Source organism: Camellia sinensis, chromosome 12 (assembly GCF_055761805.1).
Source record: "Camellia sinensis isolate YWXY chromosome 12, ASM5576180v1, whole genome shotgun sequence".
Taxonomy (NCBI): Eukaryota; Viridiplantae; Streptophyta; class Magnoliopsida; order Ericales; family Theaceae; genus Camellia; species Camellia sinensis.
The window spans coordinates 46,582,130-46,596,538 of record NC_138972.1 but is presented as its reverse complement, the minus strand read 5'-3'; the positions used below and the strand labels follow the sequence as shown (position 1 = coordinate 46,596,538).

At 36.4% G+C, this 14,409-nt stretch overlaps 1 long non-coding RNA gene across 6 annotated transcripts; it reads right to left on the bottom strand.

Annotated features, from left to right (window-relative positions):
- Positions 1 to 573: 573 nt before the first annotated feature.
- Positions 574 to 11,406, bottom strand: LOC145804480 (uncharacterized). 6 transcript variants are annotated; one of them, XR_014346272.1, is made up of 7 exons: positions 11,270 to 11,406; positions 11,031 to 11,124; positions 9,745 to 9,874; positions 7,348 to 7,506; positions 6,348 to 6,681; positions 6,080 to 6,256; positions 574 to 1,016 (listed from the first exon to the last, which is right to left on the bottom strand). It is a non-coding gene; the product is annotated as an uncharacterized LOC145804480 (long non-coding RNA). The 6 variants fall into 6 exon arrangements; XR_014346268.1 differs by having other exon boundaries at positions 6,080 to 6,681; XR_014346270.1 differs by having other exon boundaries at positions 6,080 to 6,681; positions 7,348 to 7,473.
- Between the last annotated feature and the right edge of the window lie 3,003 nt (positions 11,407 to 14,409).

The following is a 14,409-nucleotide window of genomic DNA, read 5'->3' as shown; positions in this document are numbered from 1 at the left end:
TTAGTTATTATAGTATTAATATCTATAAAAATAAATATTTTTTAATTATTATTATTTTTTTGAGTACAGTAGAAGCGTAAATTCCTAGGAATACAAATCTTCCATGGAAATGGTCATATTTAAGTTATAATTCTGCCTATTATTCTAATTACTAGAGGTGAGAATGGTTTAGATTGGTTCGATTTAGCTATAAATTAAGATCAATCTATTACCTACAGTTACATCGAATTTGGAACCAAACCAATCCATGAAAATCTTGAAAGCAATCCGAACCGAACCACTAAACCACGATTTGGTTTGATTTAATTTGAAACCACGGATTTTAAAAATATTATGATTGTTTACTGATAAGCTACCTAAGCCACAACAGAAAATGTGTTCTATTCCACAATTGAAGCCACAAGCATTGAAGCAGCAAGAGAGAGAGAAAGAGCTGAATAGATATAAGAGAGATAGGAATATAACTGAAAAGTAGTTAGAGATAACAAACTCTAACCAATTTGTATAAGTGTAAACGCATGTGAATTGATCATTGAAAATTTAGTTTCAATTTCTGTTATCGTATCAGAGCCACCACAAGCTCCTACGAGCAAGGTGTAACAATGGTGATTTCATCTTCTTCTTCTTCAAATTCTCAATCTATACCTACAAATCTGAGTCTTCTTCTTACAAATTTTAATTCATTAGTCACTGTTAAGCTTGATTCTACAAATTTTTTTTTTTTTTTGATTTGGAGAAGCCAGCTTCAGAATGTACTTCGAGTGACTGATCTTCATGATTTTGTTACTGGTCTGGTACCTTGTCCTGTACCAGATATTCTTGATTCCTCTGGAACAACTGTGCCAAATCCTGAGTTTCTAAAATGGAAGACAATGGATGCCCATCTTTTGAGTTGCATCACTGCAACACTCTCATCTTCTGTACTTTCTTCAGTCCTTCATCACCAACACTGCTTCCAAGTATGGAGTGCTCTAGAGAAGAAATACACTTCCTTATATTGTTCTCATATTCATCACCTGAAAAATCAATTACAATCAATCACAAAAAGAGGTGCTTTAATGGAGGAATATTTGACCAAGATTAAGGAGATCTCCAATCAACTTTGACCTGCATCTTCAATGATTGATGATGAAGATTTTGTACTTCTCACACTAAACGATTTATCTGATGAGTATGATGCTCTCAAAACTGCTATACGTGCTCGAGTAGAATCTATTTCAATGGAGGATCTATACTCTCGTCTATGTGTAGAAGCCATACATATAGATAACAAAGCGAAACGTGTTCTGCAAAATGAGTTTTCAGTTGCTTATGCTACAACTAAAAATTCTGAGAATTCACCATCTTATTCTTAGTATTCTAGGACTCATTCCTCTGCACAATCTAGTCACAGAGGTAGAAATACTTTTTGCGGTTTTAAAGGTGGAAGATACAGAGGAGGTAGATCAAATCAATCTCACAGGTAGATTTGGAGGAACCAGTAACAGTTCTTCTAATTCTTCTGGTTGTCAGATATGTAGAGGTATTCACTACAAAAAAATTCAGGTTTTTGCGACGGCATGCCGTCACTAATACTCCTAATGCCATCTCAAAAAAATTTTAGCAACAGCGAAGGAAGGGTCGCAACAAAGGGCGTTGCAAAAACTTTTTAAATGCGACGACAATTGTTACTTTTTGCGACGGCATTTCACTATCGCCAATAATATGTAAAAAAAGTGAGAACTTTTGCGATGACACTATTTTACCGTAGCTAAAAGTCTTATTTGAGACCGCAAGTAATGCTGTCTCGAATTGTGTTTTTTTTTTTGCGACGGTGTGGTGCCGTCGCCAAAAAAAAAAAAAAAAAAAAAAACCTACAATATAATTATTAAAATATTAAAAAAAAAACTGCAATATAATTATTAAAAATATTAAAATTACCTATATTAAATGAAAAACAATTGAAAAAGAAACCAATAATTGCATAATAATATAAAAATTCCTGTATAGAAATAACAATTTCTCCATAATAAAAACATTCATGCACCCATAACTATACATTAACAAAATTACCCCACTACATAATGTTCCATAATACATATATAATGTTTAAATACATAAAGTTGTTCATAATTCAAAATAACATAAACTAAAATTAAAAGTTTTCCTCATCATTCTCCATGGGTTACAAAAATAAAAGTTAGTCGCATTTTTCACAAGCATGCATTCCACAAGAAGCAAACTCCTACTCGGAAAATATCAAAAAAAAAAAAAAAATTAGTGACAATATAAAAATAAAAAATTTAACTACTATACAGTTATAAAGACAATTAAGTAAATAATTTTGCCTAGACCGAAATCCGCCTCTAACTCCAAAATTGAGAACGTAATTCGAGTCTCGTCCTCTCCCATAAGTCTCTCATGCCTAGGCGGCCGTGTGTAACAAGTTTCGTGCTAATCCGACGCCGTTCATTGATTTTGGGGCGTCAATACCTCAAATTCTAAGTTTCTTAAGGAACTAGTTTGCCTAGCGTGAAATCCAGCTCTAACTCCCAAACCGGGAATCCGATTCGAGTCTCGTCTTCTCTCACAAGTCTCTCGTGCCTAGGCGATCGTATGTGCCAAGTTTCGTGCTACACCGACGCCGTTTGGTGATTTTGGGGCATCAACACCTCGAATTCTAAGTTTCTTAAGAAACTAATTTGTCTAGAGAAAAATCCGCCTCTAACTTCCAAACCGGGAATCCGATTCAAGTCCCGTCCTCTCCCACAAGTCTCTTGTGCCTAGACGGTCGTGTGTGCCAAGATTTGTGCTACTCCGACGCCGTTTGGTAATTTTGGAGTGTTAACACCTCGAAATTTAAGTTTTTTAAGAAACTAATTTGTCTAGAGTGAAATCCGGCTCTAACTCCCAAATCGAGAATCCAATTCAGGTTCCGTCTTCTCCCACAAGTCTTTTGTGCCTAGGCGGTCGTGTGTGCCAAGTTTTGTGCCACTCCGACGCTGTTTGGTGATTTTGGGGCGTTAATACCTCGAATTCTAAATTTCTTAAGAAGCTAATTTGTCTAGAGTGAAATCCGGTTCTAACTCCCAAATCGGGAATTCGATTCGAGTCCCGTCATCTCCCACAAGTCTCTCGTGCCTCGGCGGGCGTGTGTGCCAAGTTACATGCTACTTTGACGTCGTTTGGTGACTTTGGGGCGTTAACACCTCGAATTCTAGGTTTCTTAAGAAACTAATTTGTCTAAAGTGAAATCCGGCTCTAACTCCCACACCGGAAATTCGATTCGAGTCCCGTCTTCTCCTACAAGTCTCTCGTGTCTAGGCAGTCGTGTGTGTCAAGTTTCGTGCCACTTCGACGCTGTTTGGTGATTTTGGAGAGTTAACACCTCAAATTCTAAGTTTCTTAATAAGTTAATTTGTCTAAAGTGAAATCCGACCCTAACCCCCAAATCGGGAATCTGATTCGAGTCCCGTTTTCTCCCACAAGTCTCTCGTGCCTAGGCGATCGTGTGTGCCAAGTTTCGTGCTATTCCGACACCGTTTGGTGATTTTGGGGCGTTAACACCTTAAATTCTAAGTTTTTTAAAAAACTAGTTTGTCTAAAGTGAAATTCGGCTTTAACTTCCAAACCGGGAATCTGATTCGAGTTCCGTCTTCTCCCACAAATCTCTCGTGCCTAGGCGGTCGTATGTGCCAAGTTTCATGCTACTCTAACGTCGTTTGGTGATTTTGGAGCATTAACATCTCGAATTCTAAATTTCTTAAGAAACTAATTTTTCTAGAGTGAAATTCGGCTCTAACTCCTAAACCGGGAATCCGATTCGAGTCCCGTTTTCTCCCACAAGTCTCTCGTGCCTAGACGGTCGTGTGTGCCAAGTTTCGTGCTACTCTGACGCCAGTTGGTGATTTTGGGGCGTCAACACATCGAATTTTAAGTTTCTTAACAAACTAGTTTGTATAAAGTGAAATCCGGTTCTAACTCCTAAACCGGGTATCAGAATTCGAGTCATGTCTTCTCCCACAAGTCTCTCATGCCTAGGCGGTCTTGTGTGCCATGTTTCGTGCTAGTTCGATGTCGTTTGGTGATTTTGGGGCGTTAACACCTCGAATTTTACGTTTCTTAAGAAACTAGTTTGTGTAGAGTGAAATCTGGTATAAACTCCCAAACTGGGAACTCGATTCGAGTCCCGTCTTCTCCCACAAGTCTCTCGTGCCTAGGCGGTCGTGTGAGCCAAGTTTCGTACTAATTCGACGCCGTTTGGTGATTTTGGAGCGTCAACCCCTCGAATTCTAAGTTTTTTAAGAAACTAATTTGCCTAGACCGAAATCCGGCTCTAACTCCCAAACCGAGAATGCGATTCGAGTCATGTCTTCTCTCACAAGTCTCTAGCCCCTAAGCAGTCATGTATGCCCAGTTTCGTGCTAATCCGACGCCGTTTGGTATTTTGGGGCGTCAACATCTTAAATTCTAAGTTCTTAAGGAACTAGTTTGCCATCACCGAAATCCGACTTTAATCCCCAAACCGGGAACCCGATTCGAGTCCCGTCTTCTCCTACAAGTCTCGTGCCTAGCGGTCGTGTGTGTCAAGTTTCGTGCTAATCCGACGCCGTTTGGTTATTTTGGGGCGTCAACACCTCAAATTCTATGTTTGTTAAGGAATTAGTTTGCCTAGTCCAAAATCCGGCTCTAACTCCCAAACCGAGAACCCAATTCGAGTCTCATCTTCTCCCACAAGTCTCTCATGCCTAGGCTGTTGTGTGTGCTAAGTTTCGTGCTAATCCGATACCGTTTGGTTATTTTTGGGCGTCAACACCTCAAATTCTAAATTTCTTAAGGAACTAGTTTGCCTAGACCGAAATCCGGCTCTAACTCTCAAACCAGGAACCCGATTCGACTCCCGTCTTCTCCCACAAGTCTCTCGTGCCTAGGCAGTCATATGCCCCAAGTTTCGTGCTACTCTGACGCGGTTTAGTGATTTTGGAGTGTTAACACCTCGAATTCTAAGTTTCTTAACAAACTAGTTTGTCTAGAGTGAAATCTGGCGCTAACTCCCAAACTGGGAACTCGATTTGAGTCCCGTCTTCTCTCATAATAAGTCTCTCGTGCTCAGGCGGTCGTGTGTGCCAAGTTTCATGCTAAGGATCACTAAGCATTTGGATCATTAAACATTAAACATTTGTAATTTTCCCCCAAAACATTTGTAATACAATTTTTTACTATTAAACATTATTTGTCACATTTTAACCAATGCATCAATAAATCATTTTTTTTTTTTTTTACTTAATTAGACAATTAAACCAAATCAATTACAAAAAAAAAAAAAAAAAAAAAAACCCACAAAGTCCACCTTCAACCGATCTTGGACATAACACTTAAAAACTAAATACTTGTTATTCTACGTTTTTTTCACTTTAACTAAAGTTTTACAATAATCTCAAGAAATAAAATATGTGCTTAATTTACTTCATATCGCCATGTGATATGAATACCAAACACTATGCACACAAAGATGAAAGTCCCATGTTGGAATATAACTATCACTCCTCTAATCCACTTTACATAAACAGCCCCCCATACTATTTTGTCCCGCATCAGGCATATACCAAAATCTAGTCAATTTAAATTTCAAATTTTAAAATTTTTGTGAACCAGATTGCTTCATTGATAAATATGGGTTTGTTTATCCGATTCAAACAGTCGCAGAACGAACCAGCCAGATTGCGAACGATATTTATTCACAACGGTATATGAAGAAGTATCTGTATCGTAAGGCCAAAATACAAGTACAAATCGGCCAATAATCATAACCATGGTATGGACCCTAGATAATAACTTTTGTTTCAACTCTTATATGGGACCCAAAGAGCTCTTAGAAGTTTATGAACAACATTCTTACTATCATTCAAGTGACCTATTATGCGGGATCAGCAAGGGTCTATTCAGCTACCCAAATTTATAATATACAAGTCCCATGTAATAATAAAAAGCCATGAAATTAATACAAATAAATTAAAAATTGGACCACACAATAGAAAGGGTGAGTTTTCCACCAAATATTTACAATCAAGGTAACAACTAGATCATCACCTACACATACCTTATTTGTAAGAAATTTCAGTTTGATCATCAAATTTGCATCTTCATCTGCTAAATCATCTTTTGCTAATGTTCCATTGCTGCTGTTGACATTTTTAAGCAAATCATTGTTGTTTTTTTGCAGTTTCAGCAGCTTTCTCCCTGTTTTCCTTGAATAAATTTATGCCAACAAAAAATCCTGGCAAAAAGAAAAAGAAAAAGAAAAAGAACAGAAGTATCACCAACTGATTTATGCCAGTCTACCGTATCTTTTGGCAGAGACTGGTTACCTCTATATATAGGCCACAATCCCGGTTTGTTCCTGAACATTCCAAGGTTTTTCAATCAAAAAATTCAAGGAACATGCATAACAAAAAATGACAAGGAATAACATAAACCATAATATACGATGACCAAAATACCAGATGACTCACTACATTACAAGCTTAAGCTTAAATAGGACCTCATCTCTTTCTGATATCATCAAAATGCTGGATCACTGTGGACATGGATGACCATTTTGAAGAACAGGTTGTCACTAGATACAGAACCAATTTTGTGAAAGTAATGGTAACACTTAAAAGCAGCAGGAAACTGCCTCTCTCAAATCAAACGAATCATTTCCTGGCTTGAACAAAAAATTAATGTTAATATTACAGGAAAGGAAGAATTCTAAGTCAGAAACAAATTCTACAATATTACATGCATCATACCCCAAAGACAAAACCACAAAATATACAAACACCAAATGCAAATATTAGACATCAATCAAATCTAAAAAGCAATATTAAACAATAATGTCTGATAAGCTCAACAAAATTGTTATAACTCAACAGACAATCACTTCAAGAACCAACGGACCAAATAACAGATAACATTACAAAGCCCTAAAGATCAAGCAGTCTATGAAACAGATATAACATTATCTAAGCAGATTATGAAACTATTATAGGAAATGTAAATTCATACTTCAGAAAAATCTACAAAAAGTACAGCCTGACCTGCAATTTTTAGTGGTAGAAAAATCAGCAGGATGTGCTTGTAAAAATTTTGAAATAACAGATTGTTGGACAATCTTCACTGTTTTTAAATTGATTAAATTTTGTTGTGTACTAAACAACAACTAGAATATAAAGAAATAAAGGAAAGGAGAGAAAAATGTTTGATTACAAATATCAAATTGATTAATAGAATTAAATAAATAAAAACAAATTTTATTTTGTTACAAAAACAAAATTAAAATCTGATTTAAATAAATAATAAAAAACAGAAAATAAATAAATAACTTACTTGATTAATATCTTGAATATTATTCTGATCAAGTCCAGTGTTTGACACTGTATCCTTAAGACGGATTCGTCCTCTCCACGGTGCTTTCAGAATATAGACGTCTATCTTCCAGGATGAAATGATCAACTACAAATAATAGCAGCACTACCAATTGTTTGCCTAATGAACACACTAAGTGTTTATACTCTTTCTCACAAAAATTAAATGCAGCAAAATGAAGAATAAATTTGCAGAGGTGAAGTACGAAATTTCTGAATATAAAACATCAAATGAGGGTTGTCCTATTTATAGATGTAGTGGTGGCTATTGATTTTGAATTGAACAGGTATGAAATCTGTGTGGTTTTGAATTAAACAGATTTAAATCTGTTGGATTCAAAATTCAAACAGATAAAAACGGGAAGGGCCCTGTTTGGGTGTACAGTAAAACAGGACCAGTTTATTTTCGGAATTAATTTTACCAAAAAAAAATTAAATTCAAATATTTTTTACCCAAAAAGATAGGTATTGGGCCAGACAAGCCCAACCTCACACACGCGCCCAGCCCGCCCGAACGGGTGGCGACGCGCGTGGTGATTTTTGGGTCCAATGGGTGTAGCCCATTTTACCCATAGCCTCCCTCTCTAAAACACTTGGATACCCTTTGTGGCACACCCAAGTTCCAATCACATGCCTTATAAACCCATTCAAAACTTCCCACCAAATCAACGTGGGACAAGCCTTATTCAAACCTTTAAGGATTTTTCACCAAAACTCCATTTCCATGGAGCATACTTTGGCTTCAATTTTCCATTCACTCGGTAATGGTTTTGAGCAACCAAATTTACCACGTAAATCACAACGCGGCATAGAACGCGTTACCACTTTGACCCGCGAAAATCGACGCACAGGGCCCACCTAAAAAATAGACCAAACTTAAGAAAAAATTTTGATTTTACCCAGAATTTTCCAACCATTTCCAACACAGATCGATCAGCATTTCTGGAATGTGAATCAGTTGCACCATTTCCAAACCAGTCTAAATAATCTAGGCAGAAAGAAGTCCCAAACTCTCAAGAAGAGCTTTTATTTGCTGCAATTGTATTGTCAAAATCATTTTCTTTTATGTATATTAGGGAAAATCATATTATATTATATTGAAAGGACCTTTGTGTTTCCTGCTTTTCATCTGACCTATTTACAGCAAATATTTCCCACAGGCTCAATCCGAGATCTAGGTCAACTGACATATGCAGTGTTAGACAAACTATAAACAATAGAAATTACATTAAATTAAAATGCATGTCAATTTATCAAGCTTAAAGAAAATAGAACCATAAATATACTACACCAAACATTAAAATTTTATAGGGGATAAGTAAATGCTGCAAGCATGGTTCTAAATCGCGGTATCGGGTAACGTAACGGTATCGATATCAATCGCGGAGTATCAGTATCGGTAGTATCAATCGGCACGTATTGGGCATCGGGTGTCGCGACGGTGAAATTTTGAAAATCATTTCACAGGTTTTTTAGCCTTTTCTTTCCCGTACCGGTCCGAAACGGTGAGTATCGGTCCGTCGCGGCTTGTGTAACGGTTACAGACCGATACGTACAGGGACTCGGCCGATACGATTGCGATTTTCAATCTCAGCGGTCTGTCGCGGTGTCCTATTTTTCCGATACGCATTGGCCGATACGTAACGTATCGGCCGGTTTTTAGAACTATGGCTGCAAGTCAGCTCAGAATATTGAGATGGATGAGTGGTGTTATAAGACAATGTAGAATAAGGAAGAAATCCGTCCCTGGGAGGTCAGAATCAGCAGCACTTGAACATAAGAGAAGAGAAAGCTGATTGGGATAGTTTCACCATGTGAACATAAACCAACTAATACTTGTATCCACATTAAAAAATTTAAAAAGAAAAAAAAAAAAAAAAAAAAAAAAAGAGCATGTTTCTCATTTTCTGTACAGAAAACATGAAGCTGGCAATGTTACCAAACGCTACTTTCAAGATATCTCAAATTATATTATACATTTACCATCTTCAATGTGACAAATCTTGGGGCATGTATGAAGAGTGTTCCAGAGCGAACTATCCTAACATTTAAGTTTGTTTTGATAAGTTCCTGCTCATAACTATGTACAAAAAAAAGAACCACAACCCCAAGATTTACATTCAGTAATCATATGCTCCTGAATCTCATCCCGACCAGAATTGTCCTTTGAGCAAGGATGAGTTTTCATATAAAACGAAATCTGGATAACGTAGTAAAGTCTACAAGCTTGTCCCACAACTTCAGAAGAGTGCAGCCAGCAAAAGAAAAAAATAGACCAGAGGAGTTTCTACCTAATGCAAAGAAGTATTTAAAGAAATAACCAAAAAAAGAAAAAGAAAAGAAGGATGAATAACCATACCTCTCTCTAAAGGTTGTGGGGGCAAATCTCTTGAAACCTGCTCTATATGTTTCAAGCTCTCGTGGCTTACCATACGAGCCACAAGACCCAACCAAGATTTCACCCTGCACCTTTATATGGTCATTTGATCCTGCATATCCAGTTAGCTATTTTAATATCTCATAGAGCTCAAAAAACTTACCTAAATGAAACACCATATCAAAGTAGGATCCGGAGCAGTATTGCAAAACTTTTGTTCTTCGGAGGTGTAAAAGTTCAAAATATTTACAAGCACCCAAAAACAACATAGACAGGCACTTTCACAAATATACTTACCAAAAAAATTCTCACGCATATTTCACAAAGACAGATATGCTCATACATCTACAATATTTCCACGACTTGGATTGGATTGAAGCTGTACTCCATTTACAATAACTAATGAGCAGCCCAAGATCCAATAATTCTACAGAGATTTACAAGCCTAATGTTTCACACCCAAAAAAAAAAAAAAAATCTAAATAGTGAACCCTAGAAATTAGTTTTTTTTATTTATTTTGATTATGGAAACTCTCCAATCTCAGTTATTCGTATTTTGACTTTGAATAATCACACATGTATATATGAATGTATGTGTGAATGTATACAACAACATAGTAATAACTCACAAGAAGTTGGATTCAAAAGTCAAAAAATAAAAATAAAAATAAATAAATGTATATATATGGTGATTGCTGATTTCTTCTAAGATACCCAGAGAATAAAAAAAATTAAATTAAATTTAAAAAGTTTCATACCATTCACTCTTACCCAATTCGCTATTTGACAAAAACTAAATGGTTCTCTTCCACACAAACACACGCAAACAAACACAAGTATCCAATTCATAATTGATGGTGTGGTTATTTCTTTACAACTTCAAAGTAAATTTAAATTTCAGGCAAGCCAATCAATCTAATAGCTCATGATAATAAAAATTTCCTCTTTCTTTTCTTTCTTCCACTCTGTCAGTAATTAGACTTTGGTACTTAAAATATTGGAACCCTAAATTTGCAATCAAATGGAAAACAATATTCACAGTTAAAAATCCCATTTACAAAAAAATAAAAATAAAAATTCATAATTTCATGTCAGTTCGAACAGGTGTCTGCAAAAGCATAAAAAGCAACAAAAACCCATGCTTTCTTTTTAATTTTCTTCTTCTTTAACTTAATTTTCTGAGCAGTCAAATGGATTTAAGCGAGAAATAAATGAAAATTCAAGGGAGTTAAAAAGAAAGTGAGAAAAAAAAATATAAATATACATACCCGGATAAAACTTAGTGGTAGAAAGACAGAACGAGGTCAGCGAAGGAACTGAAATTTTGGATGGATTGGTAGATCGTTCAGAGTTCAGGTGAAACTGTCAGTGCCAGAAAGCAAATTCATGAGAGAGATTACAAGGAAAATGAGAGAGAGAGAGAGAGAGAAGAAGAAGAAGAAGAAATGTGAAATTGGAATCTGAACGAACGAGAGAGACGTGAAGACGAAGAAGAAGAAGAGCTAACCTGGTTCAGATGTGGAGACTGACTGAGACGTGAAAACGAAGATGAAAAAAATGCATGACCGTCGTCGCTCGCTCGCCGCCGTCGTCTGCCTTTGCTCACAGTCGACAGAGAAATAGAGAGAGTCGGGAGGAGAGAGAGAGAGATCGGGGATTTTTGGTTGAAGGTTGGAAAAACAAGCGCGGATGGCAAAAAATAAAGCTGAGTTATCAGATTTTTTGGTTTTTTTTTTTTTTTTTTTTTTTTTTTTTGCGACGGCAAGTTTCACCGTCACATATGAAAATTTAAACAATAAAATCACATCGTTTCACTAATTTTTTATTTGTGACGGAAAATTTTGCGTCGCAAAAAATGTATTTATTTGTGACTGCAAGGGTTATTGTCGCCAAAAATTTGAATTATTTACGACTGCAGTTGTTGCCGTCGCAACGACTGCAGTTGTTGCCGTCGCAACAACTTACTTTTTTGTGATATGAAGTGGTACAATCGCTAAAAACTGATTTATTAGAGACGACAAGTAGTGCCGTCGCAAAAATGCACTTTTTGCAACGATAAGTATGTCATCGCAAATACTTCCGTGTTATATGCCTCATTTTCTTGTAGTTTTCAACCGTATTGCTTTGGATTGCTGGTTTCACATGGATCCTAACTATCAGACATCTCAATCTTTTTCATCCTCTACTCCTTCAATGCCTCAATCTAAGGCTTATTCAGTCACTACAAATTTGAATTCATCCAATTAGACTTCTTTTCCTTCAAATTCCTCTGCTACACCTTGGTATATTGATTCTGCTACCACAAATCATATCACAAATGACCTTGGCAATCTTCATCTTTATCATCCATACCAAAGGCAAAATCAAGTGACAGTAGGAAATGGTCAACATGTTCCTATTCAACACATTGGTAATGGACTGTTATCTATTCCACAATATTCTTTTCAGCTTAATAATCTTCTACATGTTCCTACCATTTCCTCTAATCTATTATTTGTTCATCGGTTAGCTAAGGATAATAATTGTACAGTTACTTTTGATGCTAATTCCTTTGTTGTTCAGGACAAGCTTATGAATCAGGTTCTACACAAAGGTCCTAATGTGAATGGTCTTTACCACTTGGCCTCTTTTTCTCCACAGTCTCTTCTAGCTTACATTGCTCACACTTTCTCACATATTTGTCATCAAAGGATTAGTCATCCTTCACCTCTGAAATTTCATCATATTACTTAGCATTTATCTACTAGTTCTAAGAATAAAGATTGTATTGAATTTGCTTGTACACCATGTAGTGTTGCTAAAATTCATAGGCTACCTTTCAAACTATCTAGTTCTGCTATTAAACAACCATTTTCTCTTGTTCATAATGGTGTTTGGGGACCATTTAGTGCTTTTATACCTGGTTATAAGTACTACTTGTTGTTTGTTGATGATTTCACCAGATTTTGTTGGATTTATCATCTTTATGCTAAGAGTGATGTCTTTTCTACCTTTTTGGTATTTAAGGCTTATGTTGAAAACCATTTCTCTACTTCTTTAAAAATTTTGCGGACTGATAATAGGACTGAATTTGTTAATAATAAATGCATGACTATTTGACCACTTATGGTATTGTTCATCATCTCACTTGTCCCTATACACCATAACAAAATGGCATAGTTGAAAGGAAGCATTAGCACATCACTAAGACTACTATTGCCTTACCTTATCAGTCATCTCTTCCCCTTAAATATTGGTTTAAGGCTATGGGTATACTATTGTATTTTCCATTAATAGGATGCCTAGTCTTTCTCTTGGCCATAAATCCCCTTTTCAACTTTTGTTTCACACCATTCTTGATTATAATTTTCTCAAAGTGTTTGGATGTCAATGCTTTCCTTGGCTTAGGCCTTATGTGTCTCACAAGCTAGAACCTGGGTCTACTCCTTGTGTGTTTTTGGGTTATCATCATACAACTAAAGGTTACAAATGTTTGGATCCAATTTATGGAAAAGTTTATCTTTCTAGATATGTCCTTTTCAATGAGACTTGCTTTCATTAATCCCTTCAGTCGACTGATTCTTCTTCTTTCTCTACTATTCACTCATTTTTATGGCCTACCTCTGTCCCATCTCATGTTTCAAGGTTTTCTTTACTTGTTTCTCTGCATTCCTAATTTGTCTCTAGGTTTGCATCTCTGCCTCTTTCATCCAGCTCTGTCATGTTTTCTCGGCCTGGTGCCTCTGCACCTATTTTACCTATTGCTTCTGAGCCAATTCCTTCCTCTTTTGTGCCTTGTACTTCTCCTACTTCTACTTATCTTCACTCTCCTCTTTCTGCTTCATCTCCTATTTTCATTTCTTCTATTCAGATCTATTTACCTTTATCTTTTGACCCCTTTTCTTCGACTGCAATTCCGTCTTTTTCTACTGTAATTCCTCCTCTCAACACTCATCCATGATTACCAGGTCTAAGGCATGTCATCTCACTCGTGCTCCTTCTCTTTATCTAACTCTTACTGAGCCAACTACTGCTACTCAGGCTTTGCAATCTTCTCTTTGGACTGCTGCTACGACTGAAGAGTTTACCGCTCTTCAAAATCAAGGGACTTAGAGGTTGGTCTCTCTTCCTTCCAACAAGACTATCATTGGTTGTAAGTGGGTATTTTGTATCAAGAAAACTTCTGATGGCACCATTACAAGATACAAGGCTAGGTTAGTGGCTAACGGTTATCTTTAACAAGGGGGTGTGGGTTTTCAGGATACCTTCAACCTAGTTTCCAAATAACCAACAATTTGTATATTATTGTCACAACCCAAACCCGCCCCTATAGGTTTAGCGTTGTAACTGGCCAGTAATCCTTGGATTACCAAAGGCCTCTTAACGGAATAACATATAATTAGGGCCTGCTGAAGCAAATAGACAAAATATACATAGTCCATAGAGCTGCGCAGACATATATGGGACAAAAAAATTTAAAACAAACTTATATATATATACATATGTGATGTCATAAATACATTAGTCATACATCACCAAAGCTACATATACAGAGCTTCCAAAACATGTTCAGATAAGGCATAATCATCAAAAAGTACAAAAGTGCCGAAGACTCAAAAACTTGGTCAGATTTCAAAAGGAAACCTCCACGGGAGGCACAATGGCTGG